Here is a 17,007-nt window from a genome sequence, read left to right as displayed (position 1 = left end):
TTATATTTGATATAAGATTTCTCTACACATTTATTTATACATAAATTCCATTTAAGGAGACTAACACTTTCGAAATTAAAATCAATCTTTTATGCATCTTCTTATGCATAATTTCAATTTGGTAGGGAATTATACTTTTAGAATAAAAGAATTTCTCTTATGCATCTAAGTTAAGCATAAAATCCATTTATGAGGAAAATCACACTTTTAGTATAAAAAGAATATCTTTTATGCATACCTATATGCATGAAATCCAATATGATAAAAGTAACACTTTTGATATAAAAATTTTTCCTTTATGCATACTTCTATGCATGAAAATTAAAAATGATAAAAGTAACACTTTTGATATAAAAATTTTCCTTTATGCATACTTCTATGCATGAAAATTAAAAATGATAAAAGTAACACTTTTGATATAAAAATTTTCTTTTATGCATACTTTTATGCATGAAAATTAAAAATGATAAAAGTAACACTTTTGATATAAAAATTTTCTTTTATGCATACTTTTATGCATGAAAATTAAAAATGATAAAAGTAACACTTTTGATATAAAAATTTTCCTTTATGCATACTTCTATGCATGAAAATTAAAAATGATAAAAGTAACACTTTTGATATAAAAAAATTTTCCTTTATGCATACTTCTATGCATGAAAATAAAAATGATAAAAATAACACTTTTGATATAAAAATTTAACCATTATGCATACTTCTATGCATGAAATAAAAATTGATAAAAATAACACTTTTGATATAAAAATTTATCCTTTATGCATGATATTAAAATTCAATGTCTCCATGATTATAATGAAATTCTTTCAATTAATCTAGGATGATAATTCCTAGAATATGGTAGGAAGTCCTCTTTTTATGCTTTGAATGAAATTATTTTATGCATAATTTTTATAAAAATTTTGCCATAGCTCCGCTGCTATGACTGATAAATCTCAATTTTTCTAAGGGATAATGCTTATCATTAAAGAAATAATTAAAATAATCTCTAATTGGATTATTAATCCATAATGGATTGAATCATTAATATACATAAACTAAAAGCATAGAAAAAAGCCATTAATTTGGCCTCAAGCATAGCTTAATCTTGGTTTAGGAAAAGCTTTATGAAAAGCTTGATTTGGATTGAGAATGGGTCATGAGTATGACCATTTCTTGAGTGAGAGAGAGAATTTACATAAAAATCATTAGAATTTAAACATAAATGAAAATTAACTTCAATAGCATTATGTAACTCTTCACTACTATTCAAACTTCAATAGCATTTAAAAAAAACCATACCAATTAAACTTCTCAAGCTTGAGAGGGGTTGAGAAGAGAGAAACATTGAGAAATTATAGAAAGATCAATATTCACTAATTACCTTATAACTTGCTTGATTCTTTGTTCACGGTAGAGGCCCCCAACCAATCAATTGGTTAAGTATGTTGATGGAGCCACTAATGGGGATTGAAGAAAGAGGGAAGCTCCAAAAACTAGTGAATTATTAAATGAATTCACAGTTCTTGGCTTAGGTGGAGTAGAGTAACGATGCATAAACACTATATATTTTTCAACAAGGGGGAGGCTTCTATTTATAGGAAAAATTGAGCTCCTAACCAAACAAACTGATTCTAGAATTTTCTAAATCAGTTTGGTCAATATTTGACCATTTTTAGGTCAGTTAAGCTAACTTTTTGGAACTAGACTTAAATGAGGAGAGAGGAGAGATGAAATATCTCAATTTTTATGAGTTTAAAACTCATTCAAGCATGTGAAATATGCACCTCCTTTAAAGAACTCCCCTTCCTTACATATGTGTCAAAATGGAATCATTATACCCAAAATATCTCATATTTTTAATATTGCTCATAGTTTTTTTACTAATAAACCTTGTACATTTTCAACTCTTCATCTTATGTGAAATATGCACCTCCTTTAAAGAACTCCCCTTCCTTACATATGTCATACTTTTAATATTGCTCATAATTTTTTACTAATAAACCTTGTACATTTTCAACTCTTCATCTTATGTGAAATATGCACCTCCTTTAAAGAACTCCCCTTCCTTACATATGTCATACTTTTAATATTGCTCATAATTTTTTACTAATAAACCTTGTACATTTTCAACTCTTCATCTTATGTGAGCATTTACTCATTTTTGGGTATCTTCTTTTACAAAATTGGATTTATCTCCTCTCTACACATGGATTGATGCTATTGGCCCATAGGAACCTTAATTGGACCATAATCCAAAAATTTCTGAAAATCTAGACCCTTAGGCTAAGGTCCTTTATACATATTTCCGATTAATTCCAATTGCACATTGGAAAATTCTTTTTGAATTTCTGTTTCAGGGGAACTTATTTTAATAGGATGAGATATTTTTCTATCCAAAAATATTCAAAATCTGAATATTCTCTTTCTAGAATATTTTCTCTCTCTAGGTTAAAACAGTTAGAAACAAGTCTTTTATATTTCTGAAGAGGGATTGATTACAGGGGAAGATGCTGGACATTTTGAGAGGCTGGGGAGGAATCTTACAAGAGAGAATGGTTTTTAGTCATGTCATGTTAAACTTAGAATACGAAATCATGTTAGTTTTGACACACTCCAATGTAATCCGTCTTGCAACAACTGGATATCAAACATGTTGGTGATCAATTTAGAGAGTATGGTTTTTAGTCATGTCATGTTCAACTTAGAATACGAAATCATGTTAGTTTTGAGACACTCCAAAGTAATCCGTCTTGCAACAACTAGATATCAAACATGTTAGTGTCAATTTAGAGAGAATGGTTTTTAGTCATGTCATGTTAAACTTAGAATACGAAATCATGTTAGTTTTGACGCACTCCAATGTAATCCGTCTTGCAACAACTGGATATCAAACATGTTGGTGATCAATTTAGAGAGTATGGTTTTTAGTCATGTCATGTTAAACTTAGAATACGAAATCATGTTAGTTTTGAGACACTCCAAAGTAATCCGTCTTGCAACAACTAGATATCAAACATGTTAGTGTCAATTTAGAGAGTATGGTTTTTAGTCATGTCATGTTAAACTTAGAATACGAAATCATGTTAGTTTTGACACACTCCAAAGTAATCTGTGTGCATGTGTTTGTGTGTGTGCGAGAGAGAGAGAGAGAGAGAGAGAGAGAGAGAGAGATAGAGAGAGAGCATTGGAAATCTTTTGAACAAAGTTGCCGAATCTTGTTAAATTCCAGGGTTGCATTTAAGAGAGAGATAAGTTTAAATGCGGCTCTAACTCGTCCATGTGTCGTACATTGGTCAACCGATCATAGTCAGCACCCAATTTAAAACATATATACAAATTTTTGTGAAATTCTTTGCCGCACAAAGCACACATAGTACTGTTGACCATGTGTTGCAAAAGACAGGTCAAGTGGTACATGTGCCCACATGGGACAGTGTAGTGGCCAGACCATGAGTGAAAGAAACTATAACAAATAGGGCATGGTCCGCCACTTTCGTGCCCATGTAGAGGTGGTTGCTCCAAACTATTCGGGTGTTCAAATGCCGTCATAGGAGAGTTTGCATGACATGCATCACAAACAACGTTAAACTTAAGCGTATGCAAAAAATTAAATGACACCAACACTTTCAACTTAAAAATTACCTCAAATTGATCACACTAGCACCACTGACACCAAGTACAAGGAAGATTCTGTGAACAGTGACCCCCTGGACCACCCTTTTATACTACAATATAGCCCGCCGGGTCGGGAGGCAGGCCCGGCGGGCTTCTGCGCGCCCGGTGGGCCCGGCGGTCCAGACTTGTAGCCCGGCGGGCCAATTGTGGGTTACCAGGTCATCCCATCCTCTAGGATTTCAGAACTGTGAATTTTGTGAACATTGAGATTTGTGAACAATAGCTGTGATCACAAGAAAAAAGGCTATGATCACGTGAATATGAAATCCCTGCTCCCGGCTTTTTGGAAACCAAGATGAGAGAATTCTTTGAGTTAACCCAGGGGAGAAGAACTATTGAAGTGTATCACCAAGCGTTCACTCTCCTCCTCAAGTACTCGCCACTGCTGGTGGATGAAGAGGCCAGGTTCATTCGGAGAATGAATGGACCCTTGAATACCCTAGTGAAGAATGCCAAGCTAGTTTCTATGGCTGAAGCCGTATGGCGAAGGATTTCACCAAGGCCTTTGTTGTTAGTCCCAGTCCCATCATCTTTCAAAAGATTTCTAGCTCTGGAAAGTGATTCTAACTTTCCACTACCTATAAGAGACAAAAAGGTCAATCGCAGGATATGGGAAGTTCGAGAATAGAAGAAAGGTCCTTTTCTCGAAAGTCAAAATCCCCTGGAATTCAACTTCAGAAGTTTCACCCTTGAACAAAGAAGTGAAATGCTATAACTGTCAAGGATTAGGATTTGGACATCGTAGTATGGATTGCCCAACTCCTTTTGGATTAAGGTTTTTGGGGCAGGGAAGTCAGGGACCAAGATTCCAGACTCCAGCTCCTTCCTTCTAGAGTAATCAGGTTCCTTTCCATCAAAATTAGGGAAATCCCAAAGGTAGACCCTCTAACAAACCTCAACTTCAATGCAAAGTAATGCAAGACCTCCGCCTCACAAGAATAGGGCAAATCAAAGAGAGATGTTCCTAGATCGGCCGTCCACTTCCAAGGTAGTAACACTGGAAGTGATTGAAGAAGAAGAAGATGAAAGAGATTATCCTCCAGTTTGCAAAAGAGATGATGACATCTCGCGTTTTTTAAGTGGGGTAGGATGTAAGATTCCTCCCTCCAGCTTTTGAGGTGTAAAGGTGTAAGAACCTCCCCTTCTGTTCTTGTAATCATTCCTCTCTCTGAAATCGAAGAAAGATCTTGTTTTACCCTGTTTTGGCCTAGATAGAGAAAATATCTAGAGAGAGGTAATTTAAAATTGAGATATCTTTGGATACAAAAATTGTCCTCATGTCTGAAATGGATTTCCCTAAATGAGAAGTTCAAAATGAACTTTCCAATGTGCATTAGAATTAATTGAAAATGGTATAAGGGACCTTAGCCTAAGGGTCCAGATTTTCAGAAATTTTTGGATTATGGTCCGATTAAGGTTCCAATGGGCCAATAAGATTAATCCAAGTGTTGGGATGAGATAAATCCAAAGAATAAAAGAAAACACCCAAAAATGAGTAAATGCTCACATAAGATGAAGAGTTGACTGAGTACAAGGTTTATTAGTTAAAAATTAAGAGATATTAGTAAAAAAATGAGATACTTTGGAGAAATGATGCATTTTTGACACCTTGGTAAGGAAAGGGAGACTCTTGAGGTAGGCGCCTTTTTCACATGTGTGGTTGGGCTTTTTAATTCAAAAAAATGTGATATTTTTATCTCTCCTCTCTCCTGGAACAAACTAGATCAAAAGGGAGCCAAACTGGTCCAAATCTTGTACAAATTGAGTCAAACTAAAGCTAGAAAATTCTAGAACCCAAGTGGACTGGGTTAGTGGCCTCCCTCACCTATAAATAGACCCTCATTCCTTTGTATTCTCATATTGGATCTATACCATGCCAATATTATCTTAAAATAATCATATTTCTATTATCCCTTAAATTTTTCTCTCTCTTAGGAGCTTGGAGCTTCTCTCTCTCTCCAACAACTCTTGAAGTTGCCCTTCTCCTCTTGGTGGACCAATTGATTGGTTGGGGGCTTCACTGCAAATAAAGAATCAAGCCAAACTTGGAGGTAAAATTGATTTATATGGTTTTTTCAATTATCTCAATGACTTTCTTCTTCTCAAACCCTCTCAAGCTTGAGAAGCTTTCAAAATGCTAGTTTTTATTCAAATCAAGCTTTCCCTAAGATTCCTAATGTTTAATTAGCATTAAGTTAATCTTTATGCTTAAATTGTAATGCTTTCTTTAAGTAAATCTCTCTCTCTAAAAGAGTAGCCCTCTTTATGGCTAAATCTTTAGAAAATGGATGCTTCTTAATGGCAGTCTCTTATTTCAAATCTAAACTCTAGGCTAGATGAGCTAGAGGATAAGAATTGATATTTTCATGATTTTGAGTTTGTGAAAATAATGGTTAATCCTTTTTAGATTGTTTATGAGTAGAAAAGATTTACTTTAACTCATTCTAAATGAGAAAAAGATTATCCTAACAATTTGGGAAAGGAGGAATGTCTAAATTAGCTTAATCTAGTGGGATAATCATAATTATGCTTATAATTATGGTTAAAATTATGATTTGAATACATAGTTTGATTTTAATCTTAAAATAAGAACTTCTATCATATTTTCATTAGAAGCTTTTATTCTTTTAGGAAAAATTGAGAATTATCAGTAATAGCAGTGAAGCTATGGTAATTTTTTTAGAAAATAATACATATCTTATTTTTATGCATAATGCTAAAAGAGGACTTCCTACCATATTCTAGGATTAGACATCTTATGCAAAAAGAATGATTTTCATCATATTCATGGAAAATACTTTTTTAGTATTTATGCATAAATATTTAATTAAGAGAAAAGAGAAATTTTTGGTAAATTTATTTTTATGCAAAAAGAGGAATTCCCATGATATTTGAGATCCAAACAATTAAATGTTAAAAGAGGAATTTTTGGCATAATTTAAAACATGAGTATTTATCAAAAGTGGAATTTTGAGTATTATCATTTTTATTGAAAAATATGGGTAGAATTGATTTTTGTAAATCCCATGAATCTTTTATTCAAAAAGAAGATTATTGAATATATCTTATTTGAGAAAGAATGTGAAAATATCCATCGAGAAAAATTGGATAATTTCTTAATCAGAAAAGGAAATTTGGAATCCCTGGGAGGATCAAGGATCCAATAAGAAGACGGAAGTTTAGATTTAACACCATATTAGATAATTTGGGAAAAATCCCATTCCCATTTGAAAAATGGGAGCATGGTGAACTTGTCCAAAAGTTTGTCAAAACCCCCTCATGTGACATATCATCGAAAAGATCTTGAAGAGTAGAATCTAAATCTATGATCTCCGACAAATTTGGAGCTAGTATGTTTAAGATATGTCCAAAACTATATGGAGTAATTGATTCCCAAAATGTGAGATTTTTCCCAAATTACCTAATATTGACTTATTTAGTCCTCATCATTAATGAAGCTTAAGGAATGAAAGCACAGTACGTAAATGCTCTTTCTGAGTTTTTACTATAAAATTCTGATAAGGTTCATTTCTCCTTTTTAAACCTTCAACAACACTCTGATACTTAGATGTAATGGGATCGAAATAAAGTTGCCTTTAACTAAGCCAAGCAATTGGCAGAAACTTAGAAAAGTCCTATCAGTAGTATCGAAAGTAGAGAAACAGTACTTAAACCTTTTTAAACCTTCAACAACACTCTGATACTTAGATTTAATGGGATCGAAATAAAGTTGCCTTTAACTAAGCCAAGCAATTGGCAGAAACTTAGAAAAGTCCTATCAGTAGTATCGAAAGTAGAGAAACAGTACTTAAAGTAGATGTGATGTGATGTGATGTGATGTAATGTGGATCTGAATCGATGTGGATAGATGTGACGTGATGTAATGTGGATCCGGATAGATAGGGATAGATGTGATGTGATGCGGATCTTGAAAGATATGGATAGATGTGATGTGATGCGGATCTTGAAAGATGTGAATAGATGTGATGCGATGAGAATGGATGGATGTGAATGAATGTGAATGTGATGTAAATGGATGTGAACGTGATGTGATGATATGAGAATGGATGTGATGAGATGTGAACGAATGTGATGAGATGTGAATGGATGTGATGAGATGATGTGAATGAATGTGATGAGATGTGAATGGATGCGACGAGATGTGAATGGGTGTGATGTAAATGGATGTGAATGTGATGTGATGATATATGGATGAGATGTGATGTGATGATATATGGATGAGATGTGGTGTGGATGGATGTGATGTGATGTAAATGGATAAAAATGTGATGTGATGATATGTGGATGAGATATGATGTGATGATATATGGATGAGATATGTGGATGTGATGTGATGTAAGTGGATGTGAATGTGATGTGATGATATATGGATGAGATGTGATGTGGATGGATGTGATGTGATGTAAATGGATGTGAATTTGATGTGATGATATGTGGATGGGATGTGGATGGATGTGAATGTGATGTGATGATATGTGGATGAGATGTGCTGTGATAATATATGGATGAAATGTGATGTGGATGGATGTGATGTGATGTGAATGGATGTGATTTGATGAGATGTGGATCTAAATGAATGTAAATGGATGTGGTGTGATGTGAATGGATGTAATGAGATGTGGATGGATGTGAGTGGATGAGATGTGATGTAAATGGATGAGATGTGATGTAAATAGATGAGAATGAGATGTGATGAGATGTGAATGGATGTGATGGATGTAAATGGATGTGAATGTGATGTAAATGGATGAGAATGAGATGTGATGATATGTGAATGGATGTGATGTGATGAGATGTGGATCTAAATAGATGTGATATGATGTGAATGGATGGATGAGATGTAATGTGGATGAATGTGATGTGATTTTGATGTGGATCTAGGTAGATGTGAATGGATTAGATGTGATGTGGATGGATGTGATGTAATGAGGATAGATATGGATGGATGTGACGTGATGTAATGAGGATAGATATGGATAGATGTGATGAGATGTAATATGGATAGATGGATGTGATGTAATGAGGATAGATATGGATGGATGTGACGTGATGTAATGAGGATAGATATGGATAGATGTGATGAGATGTAATATGATGTGATTGGATGAGAATGGATGAAGGATGATGGGAATAGATATGACTGGATGTGGAAAAGCAATGTGAATTGATGTAGAAGAATGTGAAATAACGAGAAATGATGTGGAACAATGTGGAAAGATGAGAGTTCGTTAAAAACTGTATTTATGAACCTTTTTTTAAAAGACTGTTTTATGTGAAGAATGATGGGGAAGCTTTTTGACTATCTTATGGATTATGGTCATGACGACCTAAGTGACTAACATGGTTTTCATGTGGAAAAGCATGGTTGGCCTGCTTATCAAGTTGGCATGCTTCACATACTTTGTGCATACCATCAACCTTGAATTTTGGCAAACCAAACAATATTTTGGGCCTACATAGACTTCAGTCCATGGTATATTCATAGTATATTCATATGACCAATGCACTTGTGTCATATGCCAATATCTAGAATGATTTAACTATCCCATGCGCAAACATGGTTGCCCTTTACTTCAGGCATGCTCACATCCAAAGTAAACATCCTACCATTTCTGTTATCCTTTCCAACCAAGCGACACTGATTTTTGAAGTCTTCCACAAAACATCCTTGAGGATTAAACCTCATTTGTAGACCTTAACCATATGTCTAATAGAAAACTAGGTTCTTTGTAATATTTGGAATACGAAGTACATCTACCAAGTACTTCATTTTGCCATCCTGCATAGACACTAGCACTTTACCAACATGCACAATGGGATGCGCAAGCAGTATCATCACTTGTTTCTACATAACGTGGTTTTTCTATTTTTGACATGTCTCTAAGCCACTCAACACGGCTCGTCATGTGGTTAGAGAGAGGTGCCAAAATCTACATGCCATGTATCTTGAGATCCTGACACATCTCCAATTATGGAACTGAGCATGTGTTGCATCATAAACAACTGCTCACTTCTATCATACATCACCTCCCTGTTTACTGGATGATGCATAGTTGCCTTGCTACAACTTTCCACTTTTAATGTCATTCTACTTTTTATAGCAATCCTTTGCCATGTGCCCTGGTTTTCCACAATAATAGCACTCTATGTTATTTGCATTCTGATTTCTTTGCCAACCACCTCGGCCTCTTTGGCTCCCCTTGCCTCTAGACTAGCATCTTCCACCTGTGTATGATTGCTATTATGAATAATTGGACTGTTGTTGTCCAAAATTCTGATTTCCTTGTTGGCCACCACCTTGGCCTCAACCACCATGACCTCTACCTCTGGCTCTACCTGAATTGGAGTAGAAGGCATATTCACATGTTCTCATGCTACCATCTTCACATGTTCTCATGCTACCATCTTCACATAATAGCAGGTCAGTGGTGGCCACCTAAGAAGATTTTTTATGCCCGATAAAGATAATTTTTTTAGGCCCTTGTGAAAGCTTTGTGAATATAACATGTGTTCACAAGATTTTTTGTGTTATTAACATGTTCACATGTTTTCGTTTACGTCAGTGAAATCCCTAGTGACTACTACAATGGTACTTCAGCACAACCTATAGGTCACCAAATCTGACCAAAGTACATGTACATACACCCAATGTCAACAATACACATGTGCAAACACTGTCTGCACTCCCAAAATACACTGCTGCATTGCAATAACCAGATTTTGACCAAAGACAGTCTAGAACTTCTCGAAAGTATCTAAAATACCTTGCAATGATGATAGAACGAAGACTGAGATGCACCCAAAACGCGTTTTTGGCCAAAAAAAACTTTAGTATAAAATACTACGTACCACATAGGCACCTCCAAGCCTACAAAGATAGCTCCTCAATCGGAGATGTGTAGCTCTCGGAGCTACCGAGGGGTGTTGTACCTAAACGAAGAAGGGAAAGAGATGGTGATGCTCTTACCCATGTACCGCTTCCTTGCTTGCTTGTTCTTACCTCTTGCTTTCCTCCTCACACGAATTGGAGCTTTGATACCATAAATGTTGAGATATCGAGCTCATCTAGTGAGGCAATGGACACTGATGACCTCCCTGTGGGGGATAGGCCCCACACTTACACCACTGGCATGGTTGGTGAGATCATGGGTGATATGCGGCCAGTGGGATGACAGGCTATGTGACAGCCCCACACTTACACCACTGGCATAGTTATAGCGCCAGCTCATTTAGTTGGGTTCACACTATAGAGAGCCCTAGTATGTATTTGGTTGAGTACCTTTTCATATGTGTGTACTCTTATCTTTGTATATGGTTTTTTTGGGCCGAAAACACGTTTCAAGCATGTCAGGACCTCGTTTTTCAGAAAGCATGCAATTTCGAGCACTGTGGGTAAGTCATTGATTCTCTGCAGAACTTTGTTTTTAAGAACTACAAGAAGATAGATTGGCTATGTAGACACTGTGTGTGTGGCGCTGCAAGGAGGTCAACAGTTGCCATTGGGTGTATGTATGCACATTGAGGTCACTGGTTGTGACATTTGAGTGTAGTACAGTACCGCTGCAGAAAATATAGCAGTTTGTGCAGGACAAACTAGAGTGGTGCTGTTTCTGGCAAGATGTCAAATGATGGCATAAACCAGATTGTTACTGAGAAACTTGATACGAACAACTTCCATCATTGGAGGTTCAGGTTGACGCATTTCTTGATGGAAAGGATTATTGGGAATACATAGAAGGTGAGCATCAAGAGGCACCGGAGATACCGGAGATACCGGAGATCAATCCGACTACTGCAGATGTGAAAGAGTTCAAGGATTGGAACCAAGGAGCCAGAAAAGTTATGTATTGGCTCTCTATCAGTATACAGGACACTATGATTGGGCACATTCAAGATGCCAAGTTCTCCAAGGAGGTGTGAGACACCTTGGTAAAACTCTATGAAACAAATACCAAGGCATGAAAGATACAGTTGAAGAATGAACTTCATACTATGGAGAAAAAGAGTATATCTGTGAATGACTATGCATTGAAGATAAAGGGTATTGTGGAATCCCTTGCATCAATTGGTGTTTCAGTAGATGATGATGACAAGGTGGAAGTCTGTCTACGTGGTCTCGGGCCATAATACAAGGCATTCAAGACATCTATTCAGACTTGGAAAAACATTCCCAATTTCATAGATTTGGTGTCTATGTTGATTATAGAAGAGAAGAGCTTGGGTGAAGACCAACAGTCTTCACAAAACAAAAATAGTTCAGAGCAACAGGCCTTCTACACAAGTTCAAGAAGAGGACGAGGTAGAGGAGGCCGTGGACGCAGTCAAGGAGGTGGCCAAACAGGTAATCAGAATTATGGCCAGCAGCAGCAAACAACAACAGTCCTAGAATTTACAACAACAACAACAACACACAGGTGGAAGAGGCCAATTCAGAGGCAGGGGGAGTCAAAGTGGTCATGGAAATTGGCAAAGGCAGCATAATGATACATGTGGATGCTTTTATCGTGGTAAGCCTGGACATGTGCAAGCAGATTGTTATAAGAAGCAGGTTGACATGAAAAATGGGAAATTGCAGCAAAACAACTATGCATCCTTGAGCAAAAACAATGAGGATAATGAAAGATTGTTTGTTATGCAGCATGTCATTAATGCCATGTCTCAAAATGTTGAAGCAGCACATAAAGATTATGTATGGTACGTTGATTCAGGTGCTTCGAACCACATGACAAGTCATGGTGGGGAGTGGTTCAAGGAGATGAAGAACCTTGAAAGACCAGGTTTTGTGGAAACAGGGGATGACACTGCTCATCCAATTGCCCATGTTGGAGATGTGCCATTGTCTATGTAGGATGGCAAAGTGAAGTACCTTGCAGATGTACTTCATGTTTCGAACATAACAAAGAATCTGGTTTCGGTTGGCCAGATGATTGAGCAGGGTTTGCAGGTTCAGTTTAACTCTGGTGATGGTTGTTATGTTGAAGACTTTAAAGACAAGTGCAGGCTGGTTGCAAATGGCAACAGAGTGGGCAGAATGTTTACATTGAATGTAAACATGCCTGAACTGAGTGCTACGATGTTTGCAAATGGTTCAGGAATTGTTGCAGACATAGACATTTGGCATACAAGAATTGGACATGTGAATGTGCAGAGAATAAAGTCTATGTAGATAGAGTGGGCAGAATGTTTACATTGAATGTAAACATGCCTGAACTGAGTGTTGCAATGTTTGCAAATGGTTCAGGAATTGTTGCAGACACAGACATTTGGCATAAAAGAATTGGACATGTGAATGTGAAGAGAATGAAGTCTATGCAGACTAAAGGATTGTGTTAGGGCTGCCAAAGTTTAAAGACCATGTCTATGGGAGACTGCAGGTATTATGTGACATTTATTGATGACCACACAAGGAAAGTGTGGGTATACTTCATGAAAAAGAGGAGAAGAGTGAGGTGTTCACTCATTTTCAGAATTTTAGAGTTATGGTTGAAAAGCAATCAGGAAAATATGTAAAGTGCCTAAGGTCAGATGGAGGGGGAGAGTACTTCTCCAATGAGTTCTCTAAATTTTTGAAGAATGGTATTTAGAGGTAGTTTGCATGCAAGTACACTCCGTAGCAAAATGGAGTTGCTGAGCGAAAAAATAGGCACATTGCTGAGATTGCGTGAGCATTGATGGAAGAGAAGAATATGCCGCATAGCTATTTCTACAGCAGTTTACATCATGAATAGGACTCCAACTGCAGCCATACATGATGTAACTCCAGAGGAGAGGTTTACTGGCAGAAAACCTGATTTGTCTCATCTGAAAGTCTTTGGATATATTCCATATGTGCATGTGCCAGATGAGCTGAGAACTAAGCTAGATCCAAAAGTAAAAAAATGTGTGTTTATTGGATACTCCCTTGAGAAAAAGGGATACAGGTGTTATAACCCTGCTACACGTGAGTTGAGGGTAAGCAGGGATGTCTTTGATGAGATGAGCAGCAGCTGGTATGCTACTGAAAAAGAAGCTGTTGGGACTGATGTGAGTGGAAATGTGGTTGCACAGAATACAAGTCAGCAATCACAGTCTTTGAGTGGACCAGGAGAGTCCTCATCTAGTGGTTCAGTTGATAGACCATGGAGTGGCAGGCTGCATCATAATACCAATCCTGCAAATGTGATTAGTACATCACGTAAAGGAAAAGAGAAAGTGGTTGAGCCCCTTAGTATGCCTAACATTTTTGCAGGGCATTCTCATGTTGATGGTGGAGAGTCTAGTGGCTCTTGATGAGAAGCTTGGGATACCAGCTATGAGAACACCTGGTGTAAAGAAGGCTATGGAATCCATGAATGCAAAGCTACGGCGAAGATCTAGGAGAGTGAAGAATCCTGTGTAAAGGCTTACCTATGATGGTTATGTGGCACATCACTATGCATACATGGCAAAGGTTGTGCAGGTTGTAGAGCCCACATGCATTGATGAGGCTATTGGAAATGTGTGTTGGGAGAAAGCTATGGATAAGGAGATGGATGCACTATATGGAAATGAAAATTGGGATTTAGTGCAATTGCCTGAAGGCAAGAAAGCCATTGGATGCAAGTGGGTGTACAAAGTAAAACATAACAGTGATGAAAGCATAAGCAGGTACAAGGCTAGATTGGTAGCCAAGGGATATGCACAGACATATGGCATTGATTATGAGGAAACTTTCAGCTCAGTTGCCAAGATGGCAACATTGAGAGTTGTGATAGGAGTGGCTATGTCAAAGAAATGGTCTTTACATCAGATGGATGTAAAGAATGCATTCTTGCATGGGGATTTGCAGGAAGAGGTGTATATGTTGCACCCACCTGGTTATAAGGATGTTGCACCCACCTGGTTATGAGGATGTGAGTCACCCCGAGCATGTTTGCAGGTTGAAGAAAGCCTTGTATGGCTTAAAACAAGCACCAAGAGCATGGTTTGACAAGATTTTTGAATATCTTGTCACTATTGGCTTTCATGTAGCCAATGCAGATTTCTCGCTGTATGTGAGACACAGTCATAGAGGGGTTGTGCTTGTTGTCATCTATGTAGATGACTTGATCATTACGAGGGACCATGATGCAGAGATCTTTGATGTAAAGATCTTGCTTAGACGGAAGTTTGAGATGAAGGATCTGGGGGAGCTCAGATATTTCTTGGGCATTGAGGTGATTAGGTCACCACATGGTATTGGATTACTACAGAGACAGTATGGCTTGGACATGTTGTCCAAGTATGGTATGACAGGCTGTAAGCCTATCTCAGTGCCATTGGATCAGAATGGCAAGTTGAGTGCAGATTTAGGAGAGATTTTAGAGGATCCTACTATGTATAGGCGCATAGTAGGAAGCTTGATCTACATGATGATCACCAGGCCACATTTGAGTTATGCTATTGGGTTGGTGAGTCAGTTTATGCAGGTTCCTCGGAAGCTGCATTTGGATGCATTGAGACGCATACTGAGGTATGTGAGGTCTACTTTGCATTGTGGACTATTTTATGAAACTGGGACAGAGATATGTGTACATGGATAGATGATGTTGATTGGGCTGGTAGTATCTCAGATAGAAGATCTACTAGTGGCTTCATATTTTCTTTGGGGAGTGCTACTGTGACTTGGAGCAGCAAGAAGCAGCATACGGTTGCTCTATCTAGTACAGAGGCTGAGTACAGAGGTGCTGCTATGGCAGCATGTGAGGTAGCAAGCTACTTTGCAAATTTGGGTCTATCTGTGGATAGATAAATTTTCATTTTCTGTCACAACATTAGCAGTATACAGTTGGCCAGGAACCCAGTTTTTCATGCTCGTACGAAGCATATAGAGGTCCACTACCATTTTGTCAGAGAGAAGGTCTTGGCAAGAGACGTTAACCTTGTTTATGTCAGCACACAGGATCAAGTCACTGACATCTTCACCAAAGCATTGGGTACAGAGAAGCTCTGCAGATTCAAGGCTTCACTTGAGATGGAGTTGATCTCGAGGGGGAGTGTTGAGATATTGAGCTCATCTAGTGAGGCGGTGGACACTGATGACCTGCCTGGGGGATAGGCCCCACACTTACACCACTGGCATGGTTGGTGAGATCATGGGTGATATGCGGCCAGTGGGATGACAGACAGCCATTCTAGAGACTGGCATAGTTATAGCGCCAGCTCATTTTAGTTGGGTTCACACTATAGAGAACCCTAGTATGTATTTGGTTGAGTACCTTTCATATTGTGTCTACCCTTATCTTTGTATATGGTGTGTTGTGTGTTGAGTGAAGAAGAAAAAGATTTTCACAGCCTCTCACCTTGTGTGTTCTCTATTAGGGTTTTGTGAGTGTGTGTGTGCTTACAAAAGCTCAAGCTCTCTTCTCCCCTGCATCTTTTCAATAAAGATAATGTGGGGGAGAGAGAGCTTGAGTTCCTTGCAAGCAAACACACACACACACACACACACACACACACACACACACACACACACAAAAGAGTGCATGTTAAGGAAACCCTACCCTAACATGTTGTGGGAAGTTGCCTATCCATCGAGCTCAAGCATGGCTCAAGAGCTCCACTATAGCCGCTCGTCTCACCACCGTCTTCCTGCACTCACACCGAGGCGGTTTCTCTAATTTCCAACGGGGTGATGCAAGCTCTCTCGCGAAGATTGTGTGGGATCTTTGTGGAAGAGGATCACGTTGGTTAGCCTAGTCACTCAAGAAAGAGAGAGAGAGAGAGAGAGAGAGAGAGAGAGAGAGAGAGAGAGAGAAGGCAAGAGGGAACAAGTGATAGCACTAATCACTCCCAAATCCTAACCCTAAGCACACCACACATGCTAGATTAGAGTTGCAAAATAGAGGGAGAGAGAGAACATTCCACTTCTATTGCACAAATGGGAGAACGAGTTACAAACAAGAGAAATTGACTTTTATAGTTCCAAGCCTTTTCCCACTAGGTCGGCCCGCGCCTGGGAGTAAGTGACCCGGCCGGGGTGCCCAAAACATAGTTATAAGGCTTTTCTCTATCATTTGGCCAACTGATCAAGATCCTCTTGCATAGCTATCCTTTGAAGCTCAATACTTGGGAGCATCTTCATGGCATTTCCCTTATCAAATGACAGGATTTACAATATAGCACATGTGCCCATTATATAAGTGTGCGGACATAGTTATCATAGGAATGTGTTAACCAATATGTGGTTAACATACTCACCTTCCTAAAGTCGATCGTGTCCTTGTGATTGGTGAGGGGTTGTTGAGGCACGTGGGAGAAAGTGTCACATTTGGTTGGTTCTCCTATATCTCTAAAAATGAGAGGGGTTGGGGG

The sequence above is a fragment of the Cibotium barometz genome, chromosome 3 (assembly GCF_041138505.1).
Source record: "Cibotium barometz isolate CiBa-2024 chromosome 3, ASM4113850v1, whole genome shotgun sequence".
Classification (NCBI taxonomy): Eukaryota; Viridiplantae; Streptophyta; class Polypodiopsida; order Cyatheales; family Cibotiaceae; genus Cibotium; species Cibotium barometz.
This window is presented reverse-complemented; position numbering follows the sequence as displayed.